This window comes from Triticum aestivum, chromosome 5A (assembly GCF_018294505.1).
Source record: "Triticum aestivum cultivar Chinese Spring chromosome 5A, IWGSC CS RefSeq v2.1, whole genome shotgun sequence".
Taxonomy (NCBI): domain Eukaryota; kingdom Viridiplantae; phylum Streptophyta; class Magnoliopsida; order Poales; family Poaceae; genus Triticum; species Triticum aestivum.
In genome coordinates, this window is record NC_057806.1 from 141,697,493 (window position 1) to 141,711,434 (window position 13,942).

A 13,942-nucleotide genomic window follows, 5' to 3' on the forward strand; every position below is an offset into this window, starting at 1 on the left:
GTCATAAAGTTTCAGCTCATTTGGACTCCATTTGGTATTCTTTTTCTGTAAAACTCAAAAACAAGGAAAAAACAGAAACTGGCACTGGGTTCTAGGTTAATAGGTTAGTCCCAAAAATAATATAAAATAGCATATAAAACATCCAAGATGGATAATATAATAGCATGGAACAATCAAAACTTATAGATAAGTTGGAGACGTATCCAACATCCCCAAGCTTAATTCCTACTCGTCCTCGAGAAGGTAAATGATAAAAACGAAATTTTTGATGTGGAATTCTACCTAACATATATATCCATGTAATTTTCTTCATTGTGGCAAGAATATTAAGATCCATAAGATTCAAAACAAAAGTTTAATATTGACATAAAAATAATAGTACTTCAAGCATACTAATAAGGCAATCATGTCTTCTCAAAATAACATGGCCAAAGAAAGTTATCCCTACAAAATCATATAGTCTGGCTATGCTCCATCTTCATCACACATAGTATTCAAATCATGCACAACCCCGATGACAAGCCAAGAAATTGTTTCATACTTTTGAAGTTCTCAAACCTTTTCAACTTTCACGCAATACATGGGTGTGAGCCATGGACATAGCACTATAGGTGGAATAGAATATGGTGGTTGTGAAGAAGACAAAAAGGAGATAGTCTCACATCAACTAGGCGTATCAACGGGCTATGGAGATGCCTATCAATAGATATCAATGTGATTGAGTAGGGGTTTCCATGAAACAGATGCACTAGAGCTATAAGTTTATGAAAGCTCAAAAAGAAACTAAGTGGGTGTGCATCCAACTCGCTTGCTCATGAAGATTGATACGTCTCCAATGTATCTATAATTTTTGATTGTTTCATGCTATTATATTATCTGTTTTGTATGTTTTATATGCATTAATATGATATTTTATATTATTTTGGGACTAACCTATTAACCTAGGGTCCAGTGGCAGTCACTGTTCAAGATATCTTCTGATATGTCGATAAATCGGCCGATTTATCGCTTATCGCTGTCAGACCGATAAGATAAATCGGCCGATAAATTAGCCGATATGGCGATAAATCGGCCGATATGCCGATAAACTGGCTGATTTACCCCTTATCATGGGTCGACCGATAAGTTCCCGATAAGCGATATCCCCAACATTGGTGCCAGTTCCTATTTTTTCCTTGTTTTTGAGTTTCCCAGAAAAGGAATACCAAACGCAGTCCAAATGGAGTGAAACCTTCGCGATGATTTTTCTTCGACCAGAAGCAAACCAAGAGACTTGAAGATGAAGTCGGAGGAGCCATGATGCGGCCACAAGGACGGAGGGCGTGCCCCCTTCTACCTCTTGAGCATGCGTTGGGTTTCCCTTGAAGAGGGAAGGGCGATGCAGCAAAGTAGCGTAAGTATTTCCCTCAATTTTTGAGAACCAAGGTATCAATCCAGTAGGAGACCACGCGCGAGTCACCTCGTACCTACACAAACAAATAAGAACCTCGCAACCAACGCGATAAAGGGGTTGGCAATCCCTTCACGGCCACTTGCAAGAGTGAGATCTGATAGAGATAATAATAATAAAATAAATATTTTTTGGTATTTTTATGATATAGATTGAAAGTAAAGATTGCAAAATAAAATAGATTGGAAACTTGTAAGATGGAAAATAGACCCGGGGGCCATAGTTTTCACTAGTGGCTTCTCTCAAGATAGCATAAGTATTACAGTGGGTGAACAAATTACTGTCGAGCAATTGATAGAATTAAGCATAGTTATGAGAATATCTAGTTATGATCATGTATATAGGCATCACGTCCGTGACAAGTAGACCGACTCCTGCCTGCATCTACTACTATTACTCCACACATCGACCGCTATCCAGCATGCATCTGGAGTATTAAGTTCATAAGAACGGAGTAACGCCTTAAGCAAGATGACATGATGTAGAGGGATAAATTCACGCATTATGATATAAACCCCGTCTTTTTATCCTCGATGGCAACAATACAATACGTGTCGGTTCCCTTTATGTCACTGGGATCGAGCACCGCAAGATTGAACCCAAAGCTAAGCACTTCTCCCATTGCAAGAAAGAACAATCTAGTAGGCCAAACCAAACTGAAAATTCGAAGAGACTCGCAAAGATAACCAATCATACATAAAAGAATTCAGAGAAGATTCAAATATTGTTCATAGGTAATCTTGATCATAAACCCACAATTCATCGGATCTCGACAAACACACCGCAAAATAAGATTACATCGAATAGATCCCCAAGAGAATTGAGGAGAACTTTGTATTGAGATCAAAAGAGAGAGAAGAAGCCATCTAGCTAATAACTATGGACCCGAAGGTCTGAGGTAAACTAGTCGCACATCATCAGAGAGGCTATGGTGTTGATGTTGAAGCCCTCCATGATCAATGCCCCCTCCGGCGGAGCGCCAGAAAAGGCCGCAAGATGGGATCTCACGGGTACAGAAGGTTGGGTGGTGGAATTAGGTTTTTGTGGTTCTCTTTGATGTTTTCAGGGTACGTATGTATATATAGGACGAAGAAGTAGGTCGGTGGAGCCACGAGGGGCCCACGAGGGTGGAGCGCGCGCCCAGGGGTAGGCGCGCCCCTGCCTCGTGGCCTCCTTGTTGATTGCTTGACATCCACTCCAAGTCCTCTAGATCACGTTTGTTCCAAAAATCACGCTCCCGAAGGTTTCATTCCGTTTGGACTCCGTTTGATATTATTTTTCCGCGAAACACTGAAATAGGCAAAAAAACATCAATTTGGGCTGGGCCTCCGGTTAATAGGTTAGTACCAAAAATAATACAAAAGTGTATAAATAAGCCCATTAAACATCCAAAACAAAATATATAATAGCATGGAGCAATCAAAAATTATAGAGACGTTGGAGACGTATCAAGCATCCCCAAGTTTAATTCCTGCTCGTCCTCGAGTAGGTAAATGATAAAAACAGAAATTTTGAAGTGGAATGCTTCCTAACATATTTCTCAATGTAATTTTCTTTATTGTGGCATGAATGTTCAGATCCAAAAGATTCGAGATAAAAGTTTAATATTGACATAAAAATAATAATACTTCAAGCATACTACCTAAGCAATCATGTATTCTCAAAATAACATGGCCAAAGAAAGTTCATCCCTATAAAATCATATAGTTTGGTCATGCTACATTTTCGTCACACAAGAATGCTCTCATCATGCACAACCTCGATGACATGCCAAGCAATTGTTTCATACTTTAGTAATCTCAAACTTTTTTCTACTTTTCACGCAATACATGAGCATGAGCCATGGATATATATAGCACTATGGGTGGAATAGAATAATGAAGGGGGTTATGTGGAGAAGACAAAAAAGGAGAAAGTCTCACATTAACGCGGCTAATCAATGGGCTAGGGATATGCCCATCAATTGATGTCAATGCAAGGAGTAGGGATTGCCATGCAACGGATGCACTAGAGCTATCAATGTATGAAAGCTCAACAAAAGAAACTAAGTGGGTGTGCATCCAACTTGCTTGCTCACGAAGACCTAGGGCACTTGAGGAGGCCCATTGTTGGAATATACAAAGCCAAGTTCTATAATGAAAAATTCCCACTAGTATATGAAAATGACAAAACAAGAGACTCTCTATCATAAAGATCATGGTGCTACTTTGAAGCACAAGTGTGGAAAAAGGATAGTAGCATTGCCCCTTTTTTTGGGGCCTTCTCTTTTTTTGGCCTTTCTCTTTTTTTAGGACAATGCTCTATTAATGATGATGATCACACTTCTATTTATTTACAACTCAATGATTACAACCCGATACTAGAACAAGATCTGACTCTATATGAATGCCTCCCACGGTGTACCGAGATGTGCAATGACTCATGAGTGACATGTATGAAAGAATTATGAATGGTGGCTTTGCCACAAATATGATGTCAACTACATGATCATGCAAGGCAATATGACAATGATGATGTGTGTCATAATAAACAGAAGGTGGAAAGTTGCATGGTAATATATCTCGGAATGGCTATGGAAATGCCATAATAGGTAGGTATGGTCGTTGTTTTGAGGAAGATATAAGGAGGTTTGTGTGTGATAGAGCGTATCGTATCACGGGATTTGGATGCACCGGCGAAGTTTGCACCAACTCTCAAGGTGATAAAGGGCAATGCACAGTACCAAAGAGGCTAGAAACGATGGAACGGTGAGAGTGTGTATTATCCATGGACTCAACATTAGTCATAAAGAACTCACATACTTATTGCAAAAATATACAAGTCATCAAAAACAAAGTATTACACGCATGCTCCTAGGGGGTAGATTGGTAGGAAAAGACCATCGCTCGTCCCCGATCGCCACTCATAAGGAAGACAATCAAATAACGCCTCATGTTTCAAATTTGTTACACAACGTTTACCATATGTGCATGCTATAGGACTTGCAAACTTCAACACAAGTATTTCTCAAATTCACAACTACTCAACTAGCACAACTTTAATATCACTATCGCCATATCTCAAAACAATCATCAAGTATCAAACTTCTCTTAGTATTCAATGCACTTATATGAAAGTTTTTTTATATAATATCAAAAGAAAATTACCATGCTGTTCTAAAGGACTCTCAAAATAATATAAGTGAAGCATGAGAGATCAATTATTTCTATAAAATGAAACCACCACTGTGCTCTAAAAGATATAACTGAAGCACTAGAGCAAAAACTATATAGCTCAAAAGATACAAGTGAAGCACATAGAGTATTCTAATAAATTCCGATTCATGTGTGTCTCTCTCAAAAGGTGTGAACATCAAGGATTATTGTGGTAAACAAAAAATCAAAGAATCAAATCATACAAGACGCTCCAAGCAAAACACATATCATGTGGTGAATAAAAATATAGCTCCAAGTAAAGTTACCGATGAACGAAGACAAAAGAGGGGATGCCTTCTGGGGCATCCCCAAGCTTAGGCTTTTTGGTGTCCTTGTATTTTACCTTGGGATGCCTTGGGAATCCCCAATATTAGGCTCTTTCCACTCCTTGTTCCATAATGCATCAAATCCTTACCCAAAACTTGAAAACTTCACAACACAAAACTTAACAGAAAATTTCGTGAGCTCCGTTAGCGAATAAAAACAAAACACCACTTCAAGGTACTGTAATGAACTCATTCTTTATTTATATTGGTGTTAAACCTACTGTATTCCAACTTCTCTATGGTTTATAAACTCCATTACTAGCCATAGATTCATCAAAATAAGCAAACAACACACGAAAAACAGAATCTGTCAAAAACAAAAAAGTCTATAGTAATATGTAACTAACGCAAACTTCTGGAACCCCAAAAATTCTAAAATAAATTTCTGGACGTGAGTAATTTATATATTAATCATCTTAAAAAATAATTAACTAAATAGCACTCTCCAATAAAAATGGCAGCAATTCTCGCGAGCGCTAAAGTTTCTGTTTTTTACAGCAAGATCAAAAAGACTTTCCCCAAGTCTTCCCAACGGTTCTACTTGGCACAAACACTAATTAAACACAAACAAAACATGATAGATAAATTATTTATTAATAAACAGGAACAAAAATCAAGGAATAAAAATAAAATGGGGTTGCCTCCCAACAAGCGCTATCGTTTAACGCCCCTAGCTAGGCATAAAAGCGAAGATAGATCTTGGTATTGCCATCTTTGGTATGCAATCCATAAGTATCTCTCATAATAGATTCATATGGTAATTTAATTTTATTTATAGTGAAGTGTTCCATGCCTTTCCTTAATGGAAATTGGAATCTAATATTCCCTTCCTTCATATCAATAATTGCACCAATCGTTTTAAGGAAAGGTCTACCAAGAATAATAGGACATGAAGGATTGCAATCTATATCAAGAACAACGAAATCTACGGGAACATAATTCCTATTTTCAACAATAAGAACATCATTAATTATTCCCATAGGTTTCTTAATAGTGGAATCCGCAAGGTGCAAGTTTAAAGAACAATCATCAAATTCATGGAAACCTAGCAAATCACACAAAGTTTCTGGGATCGTGAAAACACTAGCACCCAAATCACACAAAGCATAGCATTCATGATCTTTAATTTTTATTTTAATTGTAGGTTCCCACTCATCATAAAGTTTTCTAGGGATAGAAACTTCCAACTCAAGGTTTTCTTCATAAGATTGCATCAAAGCATCAACGATATGTTTAGTAAAAGCTTTATTTTGACTATAAGCATGAGGAGAATTTAGCACGGATTGCAACAAGGAAATACAATATATCAAAGAGAAATTATCATAATTATATTCCTTGAAATACAAGATAGTGGGTTCGTTCCTATCTAAAGTTTTAACCTCTTCAATCCCACTTTTACCAATTTTTGCAAGATCTAAAAACTTCGAATTTTTGGGACGCCTTCTAACTAAATTTGACTCATCTCCAGTCCCATCATTACCAAGATTCATATTGTAAAACAAGTATTTAGTAGGGGACACATCAATTACTTTTAGATATTCGTCCTTATTCTCATAAAAACTAGAATAACACGCCTTCACAAAGCAACCTTTCTTAGCACGCATCCTAGCGGTTCTTTCTTTGCACTCGTGAATGGAAATTCTCATGGATTTGAGAGACTCATTAATATCATGATTAGGTGGATTAGATCTAAGTTTCAAAGAATCAACATCAAGAGAAATTCTATCCATGTTCCTAGCCAACTCATCAATCTTAAGAAATTTTTCTTCAGTCAAAGCATTGAAACTCTTTTGAGAACTAATAAATTCTTTAATACTAGATTCAAAATCAGAGGGCATCTTATTATAATTTCCATAAGAATTGTTGTAGTAATTACCATAATTATTAGAGGAATTACTAGGAAATGGCCTAGAATTAAAATTACCTCTATACGCGTTGTTACCAAAATTGTTCCTACCAAAAAAATTCACATCCATAGATTCATTATTATTCTCAATCAAAGTAGACAAAGGCATATCATTAGGATTGGTAGGAGCACTCTTATTAGCAAACAATTTCATAAGTTCATCCATCTTTCCACTCAAAACATTAATCTCTTCAATTGCAAGCACATTTCTACTAGTAGATCTTTCAGTGTGCCATTGAGAATAATTAACCATAATATTATCTAGGAGTTTGGTAGCTTCTCCTAAAGTGATTTCCATAAAAGTGCCTCCCGCGGCCGAATCTAAAAGATTTCTGGAAGCAAAATTCAATCCGGCATAAAAATTTTGTATAATCATCCATAAATTCAAACCATGTGTAGGGCAATTACATATCATCAATTTCATCCTCTCCCAAGATTGTGCAACATGCTCATGATCAAGTTGCTTAAAATTCATAATATCATTTCTAAGAGAGATGATCTTAGAGGGAGGAAAATACTTAGAGATAAAAGCATCTTTACACTTATTCCATGAATCAATACTATTTTTAGGCAAAGATGAAAACCAAGCTTTAGCACGATCTCTAAGCGAAAATGGAAATAGCTTAAGTTTAACAATATCATTATCCACATCCTTCTTCTTTTGCATATCACACAAATCAACAAATTTGTCTAGATGGGTAGCGGCATCTTCACTAGGAAGGCCAGAAAACGGATCTTTCATGACAAGATTCAACAAAGAAGTATTAATTTCACAAGATTCAGCATCAGTAAGAGGAGCAATCGGAGTGCTAATAAAATCATTATTGTTGGTATTGGCAAAGTCACACAATTTAGTATTATCTTGAGCCATCGTGACAAGCAAGCAATCCAACACACAAGCACGCAAGCGAAGAAAATGCGAACGGAAAGAGAGGGCGAATAAAACAGCAAGTGTGAAGTGCGGGAGAGGAAAACGAGTGGCAAATGGCAAATAATGTAATGTGAAGGATAAGAGTTGTGATGGGTACTTGGTATGTCTTGACTTGGCGTAGATCTCCCCGGCAACGGCGCCAGAAATCCTTCTTGCTACCTCTTGAGCACTGCGTTGGTTTTCCTTGAAGAGGAAAGGGTGATGCAGCAAAGTAGCGTAAGTATTTCCCTCAGTTTTTGAGAACCAAGGTATCAATCCAGTAGGAGACCATGCGCGAGTCACCTCGTACCTACACAAACAAATAAGAACCTCGCGACCAACGCGATAAAGGGGTTGTCAATCCCTTCACGGCCACTTGCAAGAGTGAGATCTGATAGAGATAATAATAATAAGTTAAATATTTTTTGGTATTTTTATGATATAGATTGAAAGTAAAGATTGCAAAATAAAATAGATTGGAAACTTGTATGATGGAAAATAGACCCGGGGGCCATAGGTTTTACTAGTGGCTTCTCTCAAGATAGCATAAGTATTACGGTGGGTGAACAAATTACTGTCGAGCAATTGATAGAACTAAGCATTGTTATGAGAATATCTAGGTATGATCATGTATATAGGCATCACGTCCGTGACAAGTAGACTGATTCCTGCCTGCATCTACTACTATTACTCCACACATCAACCGCTATCGAGCATGCAACTAGAGTCTTAAGTTCATAAGAACGAAGTAACGCCTTAAGAAGGATGACATGATGTAGAGGGATAAACTCATGCCATATGATATAAACCCCATCTTTTTATCCTCGATGGCAATATGTGTCGTTTCCCTTTCTATCACTGGGATCGAGCACCGCCAGATGGAACCCAAAGCTAAGAACTTATCCCATTGCAAGAAAGATCAATCTAGTAGGCCAAACCAAACTGAAAATTTGAAGAGACTTGCAAAGATAACCAATCATACATAAAGGAATTCAGAGAAGATTCAAATATTGTTCATAGATAATCTTGATCATAAACCCACAATTCATCGGATATCGACAAACACACCGCAAAAGAAGATTACATTGACTAGATCCCCAAGAGAATCAGGGAGAACTTTGTATTGAGATCGAAAGAGAGAGAAGAAGACATCTAGCTAATAACTATGGACCCGAAGGTCTGAGGTAAACAAAACATCATCGGAGAGGCTATGGTGTTGATGTAGAAGCCCTCCGTGATCAATGCCCCCTTCGACGGAGCGCCGGAAAAGGCCGCAAGATGGGATCTCACGGGTACAGAAGGTTGCAGCAGTGGAATTAGGTTTTCGTGGTGCTCTTCAATGTTTTCAAAGTACGTAGGTATATATAGGAGGAAGAAGTAGGTCGGTGGAGCCACGAGGGGCCCACGAGGGTGGAGGGCGCGCCAGGGGGTAGGCATGCCCCCTGCCTCGTGGCCTCCTCGTTGATTGCTTGACGCCCACTCCAAGTCCTCTGGATCACGTTTGTTCCAAAAATCACACCCCCGAAGGTTTCATTCCGTTTGGACTCCATTTGATATTCTTTTTCTGTGAAACACTGAAATAGGCAAAAAACAGCAATTTGGGATGGGCCTCCGATTAATAGGTTAGTCCCAAAAATAATATAAAAGTGTATAAATAAGCCCATCAAACATCCAAAACAGAATATATAATAGCATGGAGCAATCAAAAATTATAGATACGTTGGAGACGTATCACCCCCCACCCTTGTGGGCCCGCCATGAGCCTCCTGACCTAATTCTTTCGCCTATATATTCCCAAATATCCCTAGACCACTTGAGGCATCCACTGAAGCACTTTTCCACCACCGCAACCTTTTGTACCCGTGAGATCCCATCTAAAGACCTTTTTCGGTACCCTGCCGGAGGGGATTCGATCACGGAGGGCTTTTACATCAACTCTATTGCCCTTCAGATGAAGCATGTGTAGTTTACCTCAGACCTACGGGTCCATAGCTAGTATCTAGATGGCTTCTTCTCTCTCTTTGATTCTCAATACCGTGTTCTCCTCGATGTTCTTGGAGATCTATTCGATGTAATACATTTTTGTGGTGTGTTTGCCGAGATCTGATGAATTCTGGATTTATGATCAGCTTATCTATTAATATTATTTGAATCTTCTCTGAATTCTTTTATGCATGATTTGATATCTTTGTAATTCTCTTCGAACTATCGGTTTGGTTTGGCCAACCAGATTGGTTTTTCTTGCAAAGGGAGAAGTGCTTAGCTTTGCATTCAATCTTGTGGTGTCCTTTCCCAGTGATAGTAGGGGCAGCAAGGCACATATTGTATTGTTGCCATCGAGGATAAAAAGATGGGGTTTTCATCATATTGCTTGAGTTAATTCCTCTACATCATGTCATCTTACTTAACACGTTACTCTGTTCTTCATGAACTTAATACTCTAGATGCAGGCAGGAGTCAGTCGATGTGTGGAGTAATAGTAGTAGATGTAGAATCGTTTTGGTCTACGTGACAGGACGTGATACCTATATTCATGATCATTTCCTTAGATATCATCATAACTTTGCTCTTTTCTATCAATCGCTCAATAGTAGTTTGTTCACCCACCGTATTATTTGCTATCTTGAGAGAAGCCTCTAGTGAAACCTATGGCTCCCGGGTCTATTCTCCATCATATAAGTTTCCGATCTCCGATTTTAGTTTCCGATTTACTATTTTGCAACCTTTTACTTTATGATCTATAAACCAAAAATACCAAAAATATTTACTTTATCGTTTATCTATCTCTATCACATCTCACCTTTGCAAATAACCGTGAAGGGATTGACAACCCCTTTATCGCGTTGGGTGCAAGTTGTTTGATTGTTTGTGTAGGTACTCACTGATTTGTGTGTGGTCTCCTACTGGATTGATACCTTAGTTCTCAAACTGAGGGAAATACTTATCTCTACATTGCTACATCACCCTTTCCTCTTCAAGGGAAAAACCAAAGCAAGATTAAGAAGTAGCAGGAAGAATTTCTGGCGCCGTTGCCGGGGAGATCTATGCCAAGTCAAGACATACCAAGTACCCATGATAAACTCTCATCTCTTGCATAACATCATTCGCCATTTGCCTCTTGTTTTCCTCTTCCCCACTTCTAAAATGATTTTTGAAAAGTTTTGCCTTTTCTTCGCCTTCTTATGTTCGTCTTTTTGTTTGCCCTTATGTCTTACTTGGTTTATTTGCTCCTTTACTTGGTATAATTGTGTGTTTATTGAAAATCAGAAACAAAGTTTAGGGATCCTCATCCTCTTGCTAATCTTTTTAAGATATCCAATTATGATGAACCAATTGCTAGTGAGTTTTGTGCACTAGATTATCTTTATGAAGTTTTGCTTGAAATTCGTGAATCTAAAAATTGTGATGAAGAAATTTATGAAGTGATTCATGATAGATCCTTGAATAAAAGGCATTATTGCAATCGTTTTACTATAAATTCTATTGATGTCAATTGTGCTAATAATATGCAAATCCCTAAGCTTGGGGATGCTAGTTTTGCTATGTCCACTACTTGTTGCAATGATCATGATTGGGGTGATTCTTCTTATGATCTTGAAAATTTATTTAAGCCCCATGATGAATATGAGATTGATAATAATGTTTGCAATAATACTGAAAGTGGGTTTGGAAGAGTGTCAAATTTAGATCCCGCATATTTGGATAATGTTCAATCTTATGAAGTTTTTGATAAAAGTAACTTTGGAGAGGTCATGACTTTAGATAATCCCACTATTTTGGAAGAGTGTCAACTTTGCATGCATGTGGACCATTTAGAGAAAATTTTATCTGATAGCTCTATTTTTGAATTTGAATATGATCCCACATGTATTTTTTATGATAGAGGAAAATATGGTTGTAGAAAGTTTCATGTTACTAAATTACCTCTCGTTACGTTGAGATTGCTATTATTTCTTTCTTCTTCCTTGCATACGGTAGTTTTTGCTTGTCTTGATGATTTTTTTGCTTATAAAATCCCTATGCATAGGAAGCATGTTATACTTAAACATGTTTGTCACATGTTTTATGATGCTCTCTTTGTGTTTCAGTTACCATTTTTCATGTCAGCGTCTTTAAAATTATCAATGCCTAGCTAAAAGGCTTTAAAGAAAAGCATGTGTTGGGAGACAACCCAATATATTTCCTTGCCGTTTTGCAATAAATAATTCATCTAGCCTCTGGTTAGATGTGTTTTTGTGTTTTAATTAGTGTTTGTTCCAAGTAAGACCTTTGGGATGGCTTACTATGATAGTTGATTTGATCTTGTTGAAAAACAGAAACTTTTGCGCTCAGGAAAACAATTCTCATTTTTAACAGAAGCATGATAAAATAATGATTCTTTTTGAAGAAGATTAATAAACAAATTTCTTAGGTTTTCCTAATTTTTCAAACAAAATTGGAGTTACAGAAGTATTTGAAAGTTACATATTGCTACAGACTGTTCTGTTTTTGATAGATTCTGTTTTATTTGTGTTGTTTGCTTATTTTGATGATTCTATGAGTAGTGTCGGGGGGGTATGAACCATGGTAAAGTTGGAATACAGTAGATATTACACCAATATAAATAAATAATGAGTTCACAACAGTACCCAAAGTGGTAATTTATTTTCTTATACTAACGGAGCTTATGAGATTTTCTGTTGAGTTTTGTGTTGTGAAGTTTTCAAGTTTTGGGTAAGGATTTAATGGACTATGGAATAAGGAGTGTAAAGAGCCTAAGATTGGGGATGACCAAGGCACCCCAAGGTAATATTCAAGGACAACCAAGAGCCTAAGCTTTGGGATACCCCGGAAGGCATCCCCTCTTTCGTATTCGTCTATCGGTAACTTTACTTGAGGCTATATTTTTATTCACCACATGACATGTGTTTTGCTCGGAGCGTCTTGTATGACCTAAGTCTTTTCTTTTGAGTTTTTCACAATCATCCTTGAAGTACACACCTTTTGAGAGGGACACACATGAATCGTGATTTATTAGAATACTCTATGTGCTTCACTTATATCTTCTGAGCTAGGCAATTTTGGTCTAGTGCTTCACTTATATCTTTTTAGAGCACGGCGGTGGTTTTATTTTATAGAAATTGATGAACTCTCATGCTTCACTTATATTTATTTTGAGAGTCTTTTAAACAGCATGGTAATTTGGTTTGGTTATAAAATTAGTCCTAATATGATAGGCATCCAAAAGGATATAATAAAAACTTCAATATAAAGTGCATTGAATACTATGAGAAGTTTGATTCATTATGATTGTTTTGAGATATAAAGATGGTGATATTAGAGTCAACCTAGTGAGTAATTGTGGATTGTAGAAATACTTTTGTTAAGGATTGTGATTCCCGTAGCATGCACGTATGGTGAACCGTTATGTGATGAAGTCGGACCATGATTTATTTATTGATTGTCTTCCTTATGAGTGGCAGTTGGGGACGAGCGATGGTCTTTTCCTACCAATCTATCCCCCTAGGAGCTTGCGTGTAGTACTTTGTTTCGATAGCTAATAAACTTTTGCAATAAGTATGTGAGTTCTTTATGACTAATGTTGGGTCCATGGATTATACGCACTCTCATCCTTCCACCATTGCTAGCCTCTCTAGTGCCACGCAACTTTCACCAGTACCATAAACCCACCATATACCTTCCTCAAAATAGCCACCATAACTACCTATTATGGCATTTCCATAGCCATTCCGAGATATATTTCCATGTAACTTTCCATCGTTCCGTTTATTATGACACATTCCATTATTGTCATATTGCTTTGCATGATCATGTAGTTGACATCGTATTTGTGGCAAAGCCACCTTTCATAACTCTTTCATACATGTCACTCTTGATTCATTGCACATCTCGGTACACCGTCGGAGGCATTCATATAGAGTCATATTTTGTTCTAGTATCGAGTTGTAATTCTTGAGTTGTAGGTAAATAAAACTGTGACGATCTTTATTATTAGAGCATTCTCCCATGTGAGGAAAAGGATGATGGAGACTATGATTCCCCCACAAGTCGGGATGAGACTCCGGACGAAAAAATAATAATAATAATAAAGAGGCCAAAAATGAGAGAATGCCCAAATAAAAAATGAGATAAAAGAGAGAAGGGACAATGTTACTA